Source organism: Equus przewalskii, chromosome 1, assembly GCF_037783145.1.
Source record: "Equus przewalskii isolate Varuska chromosome 1, EquPr2, whole genome shotgun sequence".
NCBI lineage: Eukaryota > Metazoa > Chordata > Mammalia > Perissodactyla > Equidae > Equus > Equus przewalskii.
In genome coordinates, this window is record NC_091831.1 from 28,312,492 (window position 1) to 28,327,682 (window position 15,191).

At 43.2% G+C, this 15,191-nt stretch overlaps 1 long non-coding RNA gene across 2 annotated transcripts in view; it reads right to left on the minus strand.

Moving 5' to 3' along the window:
* LOC103551395 (uncharacterized) overlaps window positions 1–15,191 on the minus strand; it is a 33,017-nt gene that overhangs the window by 1,625 nt on the left and 16,201 nt on the right. Inside the window, exons 2-5 of one of the 2 annotated variants that reach the window (XR_011522460.1) lie at window positions 13,506–13,631; window positions 3,360–4,314; window positions 1,598–1,831; window positions 598–809 (exon numbers count right to left, since the gene is read on the minus strand). This is a non-coding gene — a long non-coding RNA (uncharacterized lncRNA). The remainder of the gene's footprint in view (window positions 1–597; window positions 810–1,597; window positions 1,832–3,359; window positions 4,315–13,505; window positions 13,632–15,191) is intronic. The other variant, XR_011522459.1, reaches the window with a different exon arrangement.

The following is a 15,191-nucleotide window of genomic DNA, read 5'->3' on the forward strand; positions in this document are numbered from 1 at the left end:
TTGTTTTTTTTTCTCTCAGAATGTGCCACGTAAGGATGTGGAGCTGAAAAGTCCCTTAGGCTCATCTCACAGGAGACAGCCAAGATCTAGGAGCCAGATCCGAGGCTGAAATGTGGCTCCATCACTTAGGAACCGTGGTGTGGAACTACGAGCCAATTACTCAACCTCCCTTATAGGATTAACGGTATATAAAATGGCGTACGGTGAGCTCACAATAATCACTCCTCATCCTTTTTAAGCTCGCACTGGAAAAGAGAGTAGGAGACCCTTCCCCACAGGTCGGTCCCAGAACCACCAGTCACCTCTGCGATCTTTCCTTCACACTTCCTCGTTTTGGTCCCTCCCCCGTCCCCACACGCATTCTTTCTCTCTACTTCCGGAGGCCGTTCTTACAGTCTCCCCCTCTTTGCTCTTCTCCCACCCTCTGTGCAGCTCCGCTACTCTCCTCTTCTCCTCCCACCTTCCCAACTCTTTTCCAGGCCCCACCTCAAGCAACAGAGCCTTACTGTGCAGGCACTAGGGACGCCCTGCACCATTTAAAGTCAGGTGGCTCCTCAAGGCCCAGGGTCGCCCCAGCAACGGACAGACGGGGCTCACCTGAGTGCCTTCTGATTGGTTGGGCCTCTCAGCCAATGATTTCCTGGTTCCACTGCCCGCTACTGCGCAAGCGCTTTCCAGTCTCACGGGCCAGTCCTTTGAGACCTGGCGCGCGCTTTTTGATGGGGCCGAGCCCAGCTTGAGTTTTAAAATTTCTCCTCTTCCTCCTCTTTTGTTAAGTTTTCGGTGTTATCCTGGTGCTGCTAAAGAAACTTTTGGAAGTACATAAAAGTGAAAGCACACGGTTTCTTCCAAAGCTGTGCCCATCTCCCTGATCGTAGAGTCCAGGTGGGAATGTGAGCTACATATATATTATTGTTAAAATATTGGGATACTGCTGCAACAATAATAGAAGTAGTGATAATAATGGGTAAATTTATTGATATTTTCAGTGTGCACTATGTTAAGTGCTCTTTATGTTTAGCCCTGGCACTGCCATTATTCTCAATTACAGATGTGAAACTGGCCTTACAAAGGCTAAGTAATCGCTCTAGATCTTACACTTAGTAAATAAGTGGTAGAGCCAGGATTTCAATCCGGGTCCGACTCCAGAGCTCGTGTGCAGCCTCTTGGCTGTACAGGGTCGTTCTTACATGCAGCATCTGTTGTCCCTCTGCCTTGGGACAGATGCCCTAGATGGTAATGCTCCTATCGTTAGAAGATGGGAAACACAAGTCAGGACTGAGTTAACGCCTTTGCAAAAGGCCTATTAGGCCTGACTGAGAGCCAGCCATCCTGACTGAGAGACATCCCTTCTCCAGGGATACCAAGGGCTGGACCACAGAGGCTGCCCCTGAGGATGAGGGGCTCCCCCGGGAATCAGTGACCCTGTAGCCACAGCTGCAAATGCTCACTAATAATAACAGTGATCATCTGTAGGGCATGGGCTAGATGCCAGGCAACTTATTGATGTTATTTCAGTCAGCCTCATAATAGCTATACAAGGTGGGTGAAATGATTTGCCAATGCCAGTGTTGTTAGGATTTGAACCCAGGCTTACCTGATGCTGGAAGCTGTGGTATTTCTATCTTGCCTTTTGCTTTTCTGTGAAAATGTAATAGTCACTAAGAGTGAGCCTCTGTTATGTGCCAGGTCCTCTGCTGGGACTCTTACATATATTCTTATCTCCTTGAGTCTGCACAATAATCTCTTCAGAAAGATATGATATTTCCCTTTTACAGATGAAGCAGCTGAGGTTCAGAAAAGCTCGGTAACTTGCTTAAGACTGCATAGCCTGTAAGGAGAAACAATATTCACACTCTGATTGTTTGACTCCTAAGCTCATGCCCTGTCTGCTGCCCTGTGCCAGGGGGCAAAGTTTTGCTCTGCATTGAGGGTTTGGACCAGAGCTGGCTTCAGCTGTGTGAAATTTCTTCAGGACCCCACGTTCTTCCTCTGATACCCTCTATGGGGTGAACTAGGGCAAGACCCTGAGAGGAGGCTGCTGTTCCTCTTTCTGTGAGGGGGTCATAAGGAAACTCTGTGATGTTTCCATGGTTGTGCTTTAGTTCCCCATCCTGTGCATCGAGGTCCTGCTGAGCCTTTGGCTCTCTTGATTTTGTTTAAAAGAAAAATACCCCATGCCATAGACTCACAGGGGTGGGAAGGACTTTGAAGGAGAGTTACTAGTACAACCTTCCATTCGATGCTTCTCTGTGCCCCCGTTTCTTCCTCTGTCTCTCAGGATTTCACAAGACCTTGGGTAGGAGAGGTAAAATAATGGCTGTGGGAGCATAAGAACTGGGATAAATAGTTTATGGTTCTGAATACTCTAGATCAGTAATTCTCAAAGTGTGATCTGGGGACCCCCTGTGTGTCCCCAAGATTCTTTCAGAGGTCTGCAAGGTCAGAATTATTTTATAATAATACCAAGATGTTATTTGCCTTTTTCACTCTCGTTTGCTCACAAGTATACGGTGGAATTTTCCAGAAGCTACAGATTATGGGATATCACAACAGACTGAATAAAAAAGCAAATATGAGAATCGTGGCTTCTATGAAGTCAGAAATTAAATAGATTTGCAAAAATGGAAACAATTCTACTCCTCTCACTAATTTTTTTGGGAAAATATAGTTATTTTTAATAGAAATATTTATGTCATATGGAATGAGTTTATTATTTTAAAAAATGAATTAACTGTCTTTTCAAAGTTCTCAGTTTTAATTTCTAATATGGTAAATATTGATAGATATAAACCACATGAAAAAAGCTCTTTGGGGTCTTTGGTATGCTTCAAGAGTGTAAAATGGTCCTGAGACCAAAAAGTTTGAGAACTGTTGCTTTGGATCATCATTAGCATCACACTGACATTATATTAGGCCTAATTGTGAGTGGTGCAAAAGAATTTCTAGAATCACAGTCCTGACTAACTGGAGTTTCCAGTGAAAAGTGCTAATGCCAGCCAGGTCCTCTCACCCCAATGGGACCCAGAGACCACAGCATAAGAATCTGAGCCAGAGTCAGGCTAGGCCCTACGGTGTCAATCACAGCAAAGAGTAAATGCGTTTGTGGAAACGATTTAAAGATGGGATTTATTGGGTATTTTTTTTCAGCCTTATTGAAGTATAATTGAAGTACACTAACTTGCACAGATTTAAAGCGTACGGCTTGATCAGTTTTGATATGTGTATACACCTGTGAAACTATCACCACAATCAAGATTACAAGCATTGTCATCACCCTCGAAAGTTTCTTTGTGCCCCTTTGTAAGCCATCCTTCCCTCCACCCATCCCCAGACACCGCTGATCTGCCTTCTATCACCTTAGATTAGTTTGCATTTTCGGTAACTGTATACACGTGGAATCAGACAGTAAATGCTCCTTTTGCCTGGCTTCTTCCACTCCGTGTGGTGACTCTGAGATTCTTCCATATTGTTGTGTGGGGGAGGAGATTTGAACTCTAGCTCTCCCACCTCCGAATTGCATGACTTTGGGGAAAATACTTTTCTGCTCTTCAGAGAGGAAGCAAAAAATAATTCCTATCTTGCATAGTTGTGAAGATAAAATGAGGCAATATAAGTAAATAAAACACTTAGTTCAGTTCCTGGTAGTTCCTGGGTGGCTGATGCATGGTAGTTATTTTTGAATATAACTTTCTGGGATAGGAATTAAGGAGGGTAACTAGTACAGCGTGGGGTTGGGGGAGAATCTTGTTTAGACTAAGTTGATCCATAGCTCAGGTTTAACTATTTCTTAAAGGTTTCTCACTTGCACACCCCAAACCTCCACACATGCTAACCTAACCAGGAAATTTTTCTTTGGTGAGGGCTGGGGACATGGAAATTTGTAGCTTTGAAAGTAATGCCAATTTGGAGTTACCCTGTTGGAAAAAAACAAAATCCCTCCAGGCTGCTTTGAAAATGGAAAAGGTGTAGTCCTTTTTCATCCTCGTTGATTCCAAGTCCAACTGGCCAACTGTGGAATGAAAATCCCTGCCTGGGGATGGGGCAAACTTCAGAAAATTCTTGGCCAGGAAGTGGGAGATTGAGGTTTTCTGTGTGATCCGTGGCAGCTGAGCCTGAGTTGGGGCCGTAGTGGTCAAGCAGAGGAGTTTCTCAGAGAATCCAAACGGGTTCCCCAGCTTCTGGGCCTTTCTAAGTGCCAAGGGCCATGGGGACCTGTTACAATCATGTTGCATTTGCTACTGGCAACTGAAGCTCCTTGTATCCTCATGCTGCTGGGAGGGAACTGCTTTTTCCTAAGCCTGAAGACACCGTCTGAGAGAAAAAGAAAACAAAGAGGACATGAGAGAAGAAGAGAGGAGGGAGGGTGAGAGAGGGCTGAATTGATCGCCGTCTGTTCAGGTCTAGCTGGAAAACACAATGAAGTGAAAAGGCTTCTTGGTTGGTGTGCTTTTCTTCATTTTTTTCCCAGGGTTTGAAGTGGGGAGGGAGGGATGGGAAAAAAGAAAGGAAGAGGTGGAGGATTGGCAAGGCCTGAGGAGAAGCAGCACGGGGCCCTCAGGGTTGGGGAGGGGAAAGTAACTTGGTGATTCTGGGACCCTCTCAGGTCACCCCCTTACTGGCCAATTCCTTCCTTCCACAAGAGACTGTGGCTCAGGGTGATGCTGCCAGCAGTGCATTTCGAATGAAGAAAAACCAAGCAGCTGAAGGCTGTCCATCTCTGCCCTAGAAAAAAACACCACATAATGTTTCTTCCGGTTGGGGGAGGGCTGGCTGTTGATGTTGGTTTTCTTTTTTTTCCTGTATAGAGTGTTTGCAAACTTTTATTGAGCTCTTACTTTGTGCCGAGCATTCTCCTAAGTGCTTTATAGGTGTTATCTCAATTAATCCTTGCAACAACCTTGTGTGGCGTGGGTTCTATTGTTATCCCCATTTTACAGATAAAGAAACAGAGGCTTGGGAAGTTTGAGTAAAGAACTTAGGTCACGTAACTAGAAGGCGGCAGAACCAGGCTTCATCCAGAGGTGTGTCTGAAGTCTGAGCCTGTGTTTCGAAGCACTGCACTACGCATGTATTTAGATATCGTCTCTTAAATAGCTCACATTTACTATAACTCTGGAGGGAGGAGGGTTGGAGCTGCGAAGAAGCTGGATGATAGTCATGTGCAAAAGCAGCTACAATACAATGTGTTATGAGCCATACTAGCATGTTGAAATAAATGCTTTGGACACCAAAGAAAAGAATACTTATTTCTATAGGCCTGAGATGATGAAATTAACAAAACCCTTTTACTTTTTTATTTTTGTCTTTAATATGTGACATTTTAAGAGGTTAAAAGCTCAAGCTGCAGAACTTACTGCCTGGCATCAACTAGGACTGTGACCTTGCTCAAGTTACTTACTGTCTCTGGGATTCAAGTTCTTTATCTATAAAATGAGGACACATTCATTCAACAAATGTTTACTGAGAGCTGTTTTATGTCAGATGCCGTTTTAGGCAACAGAGATAAATTGGTGAACAAGACAGACAAGGACCTTGTGCTCACAGGGCTGACATTCTGGGGCGAAAATAATTGTACCTACCTCATGGGGCTGATGCGTCTGGAACCCCCTAGCTCTTCACTCCTATCCTTTCTTGCCTCGGCTCAAGTCCCATTTTCTCCATTTCCAGAGAAATCTTCCCTGATCTGCCTGACCAGGGCAGTTTCCATAGGACCATGGACCTGTCCTTTATGATACTTCCCATCATCGTAAGTTGTTTGGTTCTCTGATTAAAGTCTGTAAACTCCTTGAGGGCAGGCACAATTTGTGATTTCCTCTTTTATTTTGTTTTTAGCTCACCAGTGACAGGTTCATATTCGGCTCTCATGAAATGCTTGTTGAATGAATAAATGAAATGAGATAATGCATGTAAAGGACTTGGTGTGGCCCTGGCACAGTCAGCATTAAATGAAATGCCATCTTCTATTATTACTTGACATTTATATTTCTTGATTTGACGACAGAAGTAAGCCCCATCTTCACCTACCTGCCTTTGACATCTTGTCCTGAGTAATGGACTCTGTGGGTTGCCTGCCTAACTGCCATTGCCACTTTCTTCCTTGTTGTTAGACCCTGGATGTTGTGTGACTGTTCACCCTTCCCCCAGACTAGTAAGTGGCACAAGTGGGGTTTGAATCTAAGCAGTAGGCTCCACACCTTGAACTTTTAACTTTTTAAAAAGTCACAAATTGGTAAATATATGCAAATCATGTATCTGATAAGGAGTTAATATCCAAAATTTCTAAAGAACTTCTGCAACTCAACAACAACAAAACAAACAACCCAGTTAAAAACTGGGCAAGGGACTTAAACAGACATTTCTCCAAAGAAGAGATACAAATAGCCAGTAAGCGCGTGAAAGATGCGCCACATCGCTAATAGTTAGGGAAGAGCAAAACCAAAGTGGGATACTACCTCACACCCGTTAGGATGGCTGCTATTGAAAAACAACCAAAAACTCCCCACCAAAAGCCAGAAAATAACAAGTGTTGGTGTGGATATTGGGAAATTGGAACTCTTGTGCACTGTTGGTAGAAATGTAAAATGGTGCAGCCACTATGGAAAACAGTATGGCGGTTCCTCAAAAAATAAAAAATAGACTTACTGTTTGATCCAGAAATTCCACTTCTGGGTATATGCCCAAAAGAACTGAAATCCCAGTCTCAAAGAGATATGTGTACAACCATGTTCATAGCAGCATTATTTGTAGGTAGAAGCAACCCAAATGTCTGTTGATGGATGAACGAATAAATATAATGTGGTATATACATACAATGGAATATTATCTAGCCTTAAAAAGGAAGGAAATTCTGATATAAGCTATGATATGCGTAAACCTTGAAGATATTATGCTAAATAAGCTAGACACAGAAGGGCAAATATTGTACAATTCTGCTTGTATGCGGTATCTAGAGTAGTCAAATATATGGAGACAGAAAGTAGAATGGTGGTTGCTAGGGGCTGGGAGAAAGAAGAATGGAGAGTTATTGGTTAATAGGTACAGAGTTTCAGTTTTGTAAGATGAGGAGAGTTCTGTGGATGTGCGGTGGTGATGGTAACACAACAGGGTGAATGTACTTAATGCCATTGAACTGTACATTTGAAAATGGTTAAGAGGCTAAGTTTTGTTATGTGCTGTTTTCTACCACAGTTTTTAAAAAGTTGATCAACAAAATTCTTTTCAATTAAAAAAAAGTCACATATTAGTCTGGGAATTATATTTCAATATAGCTGATGTACATATGTACACGTGTGTGTACATATATGTGTATATAAAGTCACATATTAAAAAAAAAAGTAAAAGGAGTTTCTTAACCTCATCATCCCGGGTCTGCAGGCCCACCAGTCATGGCAATCCCATTGGTCTTATTGGTGATTTGTGTACAGGTGGGTATGTGATGAGATTCTGGCACGTGGGACATGAAGGTAAGTCTGCTGGGGGGCTTCTGAGAAAAGTTCCTCACTGATAGAGAGAGATGCACAGGAAGATAGGGCCTGTCCTCTGCTAGGTCTCATCTCATCCACATAGGATATCTAGGACTGCAGCAGCAAGTTTGGAACCACGAAGGGTACTAATGGAGACAATGTTGACATGCCCAGGATGTCAGAATTGAAAAATGCTTCACCCAAAATCACGACATCATTGAATTTTAAATTAAACAACTCCAGGGCCCTCCTTCTTCCAGACTTCTTCTTATATGAGATTATAAATGTTCTTTATTGTTCAAGCCATTTTGAGTTGGGTTTTCTGTAACTTGTGGCCGAAGACATCCTAATAGATACAGAATATCATAAAATCAGGGCTAGGATTCTCTGGCCCTTTGAGTGCTTTTCCTTTATGCAGCCTCCCCCAAGTCAGAATACATCACATTTTCCTCTCCCAAGGAAGCTCTGTTCCTTTGACAGCAAGAGTTGGCAGGAGTCCCAGTGGAGGCTGCAGGTTTGTGGCAGCTGTGGAGGTGCACCACTCAGATGGCCCTTCAAGGAAGAACTTGCCGGGCGGCTGCCCTTTTGAGCCGAGCCGGTGCTCCCCATGGTCGGCCCTCGCTAATGACTGCTAATGACTGAGCGTAGTGAGGGTACCAGGGCCTGGCCTTCCTGCCCAGCGTAGGACCCCTCTAATCAGCAGTCTTTCCTCCAGAGCCTTTCCTGCCCAGTTCTGCTTCTTCCCTCTTTTATCTTTCATAGGCGTTCCCACCCCCCACCCCAAACTGCTTGCACACCTCACCCTGTCTCAGCTTCTCATTCTGAGAGGGCCCAATTGATACAGAGTTGAAGATCAGCAATGACTCCTTTTTGAAGGATTTGTGCAGCCGGGTCTGAAAATAGAAGGCCTATTTTCTCCTTCTTGTCATTCTATATCTTTATAAACATATTCCTAATATTTTGAGTTGCAGGTCAGGAGACACTCAATTATTTAGCAATTGTTACGTGCCTGTTCACTCTGGCATTGTACTAGAGGCCTTGCATTCCTGAGCTCCTTTAATCCTCAGAGCAATCCTGTGAGATGGGTCTAAGTATTATTTAACAGAGGACGAAACTAAGTCTTGAAAAGTTAGGTGATGTACCCAAGGTCACCTCGTCAGAGAGTGGCAGATCTCATTTTATTCAGAGACCCGTGCCTCCCTGTCTAAAACACTTCCCCTACTTTGATTAGTCTCTTCTCCTCTGCCCCACTTTACTGCTCTCTGAAATTACAGTTTTATACGTTTATTGTCTGTCTGTCTGTCTCTCTCTGAAAGGGAATCTTTGCAGGGCAGTGGTCGTGTGCAATTTACTGCTGTATCCCCAGGACCTTGAACAGTGCCTGGTGCTGAGCTGTGCTCACTGAGTGGGTGCAAAAAGGAAACTAAGCTCATCTTTAAGACCTGTTTATATTCATTGTTTTAAATAATAATATGCCACATTTGAATAACACTCTGCAGTTTACAATGTGTTTCCACTGTCATCTCATTTAATCCTTACAGAAATCTTTGAGGTGGGCCTGACCCTCTTAGTCCTTCCTCAGGGTCTTCTCACACTCGCTGGTCCTTCTGCCTGGAATGCTTTCCCCTCAGTTCTTTACCTACATCACTCTCTGCCTCCTTCTATATCACTTCCTTGGGGAAGCTGGCCCTGATCCTGCAGCTCAAGTTAGGAACCCATGTTACACACTCCCTTCATAACTTGTAAGTCTCTTGTAGCCCTTATCACAATGGTAGTTAAATAGTTATGTACTTCTTTTATGACTGGCTCCCCCACTAGCCGAGGATCCATGAAGACAAGGTCTTGCCATGCTTGTATATGTCATATGCCACTGTTCCTGACACACGGTGGTGCTCATTATATGTATGTGTACATGAATATGTATATATATATGTATATGTATAAAATGAATTATTTCCACTCAATAAATGGCGAAATCAAAACTCCATGGTCTAAGCCACGGGCTGGAAAACTTCTCTGTTTGTTACCCACAGTAAGAAATTTATTGTTCATCATGACCCAAGGAAACGCACCTCCACACTCACATGTGATAGTGCTTATACTTATTGTGGACTAAGCATTGATATTTTCTGTTTTATTCAACTTGAATTCATTAAAAAACATTTAGTTCCAATCTATTTCATTGATTTCATGACCAACTAATGTCTGAACAACCTTGAGTGACTTGTTCAAGGTCACCTAACTAGTATAGTGGTTGAATCCGGAGAATAATCCAGTATCTCCCACCTACCACACTGTGCTGGGTTTCTTGCCCTAAGACAAAACTATCACAAAAGTCTTGTGTCAGTTTTGATAACTAAAGAATAAATTTGGGGCTGGCCCTGTGGCCAAGTAGTTAAGTTTGTGCGCTCCACTTGGGTGGCCCAGGGTTTCGCCAGTTCACATCCCAGGTGCGGACATGGCACCGTTCATCAAGCCATGCTGAGGTGGCGTCCCACATAGCACAACCAGAAGGACGTACAACTAGAATATACAACTGTGTACTGGGGGGCTTTGGGGAGAAGAAGGAAAAAAAGACTGGCAACAGATGTTAGCTCCTGTGCCAATCTTAAAAAAAAAAAGAATAAATTTGTTCTATTTTCAGCCACAATTAAGGTGATGCTAGTCTCACCACATGCAGGCGTTTCAATCTGATTTGTTCAGATACCTCAGCTCTCTGTAATGCAGCTGTCCAGAAGGTTCTTCCTAGAATCTCCAAAGGGAATGATTTAGCCCTAATGGGTGGCACACCCAGACTTGCTGGAATTCTCATCTGAATTACACCAAACATTAACATATGGACAAAGGCACATGGCATATTAAATGATTTACTGGGGTCAAAGATCAAGTCAATGGCAGGCCTAAAGTTAACCTGCCACACACCCTCGGAGTCTGCTAGGCTGAGACATGAGGAAGCCTCGGCTAAGCAGGGCTGTCAGCCTGGCCCTGGTCAGCCGTCAGCCAGTTAATCGACAACGGCACCTTCTTTTCCTACCAGAGGGAGGTTTGACTTGAACTCCTGGGAGACCTGCCTTCTTGGAATCTAGATTTCTCTGCTTCAGAGTCTACTTTAGCTGGCATTGGATGCAGAAGCCTAGAGAAAGCTAAAATTTGTTTATTTGTTCTTTTATTCTTGGATTTATAATTTGACCTAATATACTGTATGTCTGTACATGTGTTGATCTCAAAAAATGTTTGAGCTTGCCTGCTTCTCAGGCCATGTTGGCAGGCAGCTGTTAAAGCCATCAGTGATGTTTGCTTCCAGTTACAAAAGAAAACATTCTCTATTTGAGACTATGTTGTTGTTTTTTTCTTTCCTGATTTAAAAGGGGAAATATGTTTCCCAGTAGACATGTGGAGCTGTCTCCATCCCCTTCTAGGGCTGAGAATGACTAAGAAACCTTTTCGGCACACCTGGTTCATCATCTTTCTAATATTCATACTCTTTTTCTCTCCCCGTGGAAGTATTCTTAGGGGATTTGGTTTGAAATTATTTGAGCAACTGGGCAGGTTTCTCTCCCTTCCCTGGGGATGGCAGTTTATGGTTCAACATCTCTCTCAAACTCTGGTGTGTTTTTAGCTAAGAAAGAGTCAGGTTGTGTCCCATTATCAGGTGCATGGATGAAATAACTGCTGATGGGACCAAGAAAACATGAGTAATTCTAACCTCTGCCCAGAACTTTTGAAGGAATGCGTAAACCCTGACCTTGCTTTGGTGCTTTGGAGAGACCATCTGGGGAAAACTTCATTTCCCAAAATATATATGAAATTGAGAGTTCCTTTGGCTGGGAAGTAGGAAAAACCATATGGCAAATGTGGGGTTCGCATATGCAAATATTTGTTTCAGAGAAAATGACTTAAACACGATAAGTACACTTTTGAAGGTCTGGCCTGTACCCTGGGGAAGAGCAAGGAAGGAGTTGGAGGGAAAGAGGAGTGAAGGACAGAGAAGGCAGACAATAGCTGGGAAACAAGACACAGGCAGTATGACTTGCTGGAGGTTGGGGGTGCCTTTGGAAGTGTCAGACCAAAGTTCAGTAATCAGCTGGAAGCAAGAGAGGCAGGAAGGTTTGAAAATGAGGAGTGGAAGCCTGCGGGGAAGATGCCGCTACCTAAATGAAAGAGGCTTGGAGGAAAAAAAAGACTTCACAAATAGTACCTCCGAGGAATCCAGGGATGGTTAGAATCACTCAAAGGACAGCTTTGACTCAAAATTAAAGATGAGGTCTGGGACACTACATGAAAGGCCTCAATAACCCAGGACTTCTGACTAAAGGATGTAGTCAAGTTGAAACTGCTATTCGCCAAGCTAGTGTGCTGATCACCTGAACCCATTAAATGGTATCTTTTTTAAAATTTCAGATTCTAGTTGTTCATTCCCGGTATATAGGAAAGCAGTAGATTTTGTATACTGACCTTCTAACATGGAATCTCTCTCCATTTATTTAGATCTTCTTTTCTTTCTTTCATCAGTCTTGTGTAGTTTTCTACTTATAGATCCTGTACATGTTTTGTTAGGTTTATACCTAATTATCCGGGAGTTTTGGTGCTATTGTAAGTGGTATTGTTTTTTAAATTTCAAATCCCAATTATTCATTGCTGGTCTTTAGGAAAGCATAAGAAATTAGACTTTGATCTTAACTGCCATTTTGAGCTTGTACCCAAAAGACACTCTTAGTAAGGGAAAGCTGGGGCAGGATGGGTCAGTAATCACAGTGTCCCTCTCCCCATCTTTCCCCGCTTCCTCACTCTGTAAATGTTTGTTTATTTCATTTGACTGAGTTGATGTTGTGTTAAAGGACAGCTAGGGAGGAGGGGGTACTGTTGAGAAATAAGCGAAAATGTCTAAGTCTCAAGGTTAAGATCTTTGGAGGAGAGATGTTTGAACTCTCAGTGTTTGAGACAGAATGGTGAGTGTGGGAAAACTAGTGGTAACAGTGTCATGAGAAAAGGAGAGAGGGCTTCACCAAATGATGTGGGTAAAGACGAAGACATATTATGCCTGGGGTTACATGCAACAATCTACCAAAATAGTGTGTGAATTGAGATCATACTCCGATTGTGGCCCAGAGTAATTAGATGTAATTAAGTCATTGCTGTGTTAATGTTTATGGAAACGTTTCAGAAAAAAACAAGCTCTCAGATGAGAATAGTCTCTGTGCAACTTGGGGTTTGTTGCTGACAGGAGGCTTGATGGTTGTGAGGAGGTGGGGCTTTCAGTGGAATTCGGTTGAGAAAAAAATGAGAAGGTTCTATAGCCCACTTTTTATCCCCCAGTGCTTAGCAAGGTACCTGGGAAGTAGTTCTTAACAAATATATGTTGAACAAATCTGGAAGCAACTCAGCAAAATTAACTTTAGTGCCCAAATGTCCAAGGAGGGCAGGGCAGAGATGAGTTTAAGCAATTGTTATTAACAGAATTGAAGGTAACAGGTAAATCAAGATTCATGTGGCTTCCAGGGATTTTTACTGGGACAGAAGGTAGACTGACACTCTGGACAGAAAGGCTGTTGCTTACTCAATGACTGAGGTAGCCAAGAGACATGGCTTTCCTTTGGATTGTAGGTAAACTGTCTGTGGATTCCCATCTTCCCGCAATCTGAAGACTGTCGACTGAGCTGTCAGAGAATGAACTGTGTAGCTGGGAGATGCACTGGTGTGCTGGAGGACTGTGTAGTGATAGGATGACCCTCAGAGTCTCTTCTAACCAGGATGACCTTGAGCTGTGGTTGTGCCCTTTGCTGGAGGGACCCTAGCTCATGGAGGGTGACAGCAGGGGAAGAATCCTGGGAGCCAGAGCCAAGGCCTTGGAGCAGAAGCTCCTGAGGCTTAAGGGGTGGGGGCAGAAGGTCACCTAAGAGGTAACAAGTAAAGTGGGAGAACCATTTCTAAGAAGGCTGCTCTAAGTCACAATTAAAGATATAAGGGAAAAACTCCTTCCCGCCAAAGGCCCAGCTTCCATTAAGGGTCCCAAGGAAATCATTTACACAAGGTTCTCACCTGGAACATTTCCCTGAGAACTGGCATATCATGTACAATTCTTTCATGTCTCTGCAAACACTAAAGAAGTTTCTTTAGGTGGTTACTATACCCAAGAACACCACCATTTTCTTCTTAGGCAATGACCTAAAATTTAACAATAATATTACTTCAGAGAGCGACAAATGTTAACAGTTAAATATTGAGGGAGGTTTTATTATGTGAGGCCAAGAGCATGGGCTTTGCAATCAGTAGGTCTGAGTTCAATTTTCACTTCTGCCATATGCTAGCTTTGTGGCCTTGGACAAATCACTTGACCTCTCTGAGTGTCTGAGAAATAGGGATGTAATAACCACAATATCCATTCTGTTGAACTTACAGGCTATTACTGCAAGCAAGGAAATGCTATACATTAATTATGATTATTGTTGGGGCAAAATTGGTATCAGCGCTCCCTAAAAATTGCCCCAGGAGAGAATCCATTCAGAAGGACTGACATGGTCCTACTGATACAGGCAGATCATAAAGTGTAGGGAGAGTGAAAAGGGTCAGTCAACAAATATTTATTTACCATCTACTATGTATAAAACATTCTTGATGCAGAAGGGGAAAGGTGAGGGGGCAGAGAAGTAGTAAGCATGGTTTCTGTTCTTTGACGGGCTACCTGGAGAAGTCAAATACACAGTAAAAACTATGACCAATATCAGGCGGTGTAGACCAACGCCAAATGAGTAGTCTAGTCAGAGAGTGCTAAGGATTTTCATGGCAGGGCTTTCAAGGGGGCTAAAACACGAGTTTGCTTTGATGGATGGGTGAGATTCAGATGAGAAAGGACTTGTCCAGAAAGAGAACAGGTGGGAGCAAAGGCTCAAAAGCCAGGATAAACAGGACATTCATGTCACCCATCAGACACTCACTACACCCTTGCATTGTGCTAACTTCTTTTATATGCCGTTGTCTAGTTTAACACACGCATAATAATACGGCAAATTAGGCTTTGTCATCCCTGTTTTACAGATAAGGGAACTGAGGCTCAGCAAGATTAGGAATTTTGTCCAAGGTCATTTAACAAAGAAATCACAGAGCCAGGGTTCAAATCCAGATTATCTGACTCCAAGTCTAAGGGTCTTTCCACAGCACATGCTGCTTATTTGAGATTTAGCAAATAGTTCACTCTGGATGGAATGGAAGGTTTCATGCTGGGGCAATAAGGAGGGAGAGGTCGGGGGAAATCAGAATGCTGAGCGGTCAGCAAAGGCGTTTGTATTGACCTCGAAGCCTGTGGGTGGCAGAGGTCTCTGAGTATGAGATCAATGTAACTAAAGTTTGCCCAGGATTTCCAAGTCCAGGGCCCTGTGGGGGCATAGGCTGTACCAACTAATAATTAGGTAGTTCAGGAGGGAGAAAGCTACCACCTTGTTATTTGTTCCTGGATGATTCCTCTTGAATTAGTTTTCTCTGTTGTGTTATTCCTGGGTGCTATAAAATACTTCTGTAATTTCCACCCCAGAGAGAGCATCATATTTCAGTAATGAGCAAAGCGAAAGAGATTCAGATTGGTCCTGCATCCAGTAGCGAACTACAGAGAGGAAAGTGCTCACATGCAGAACTATTTTAGCACCCTGAGTACCACTGAATCAGGCTTTCTAGTAATAGGCTTCCACATTCTTTTCCTAAGCTGAAGGTTTCGATGGAGGTCAATGGTGA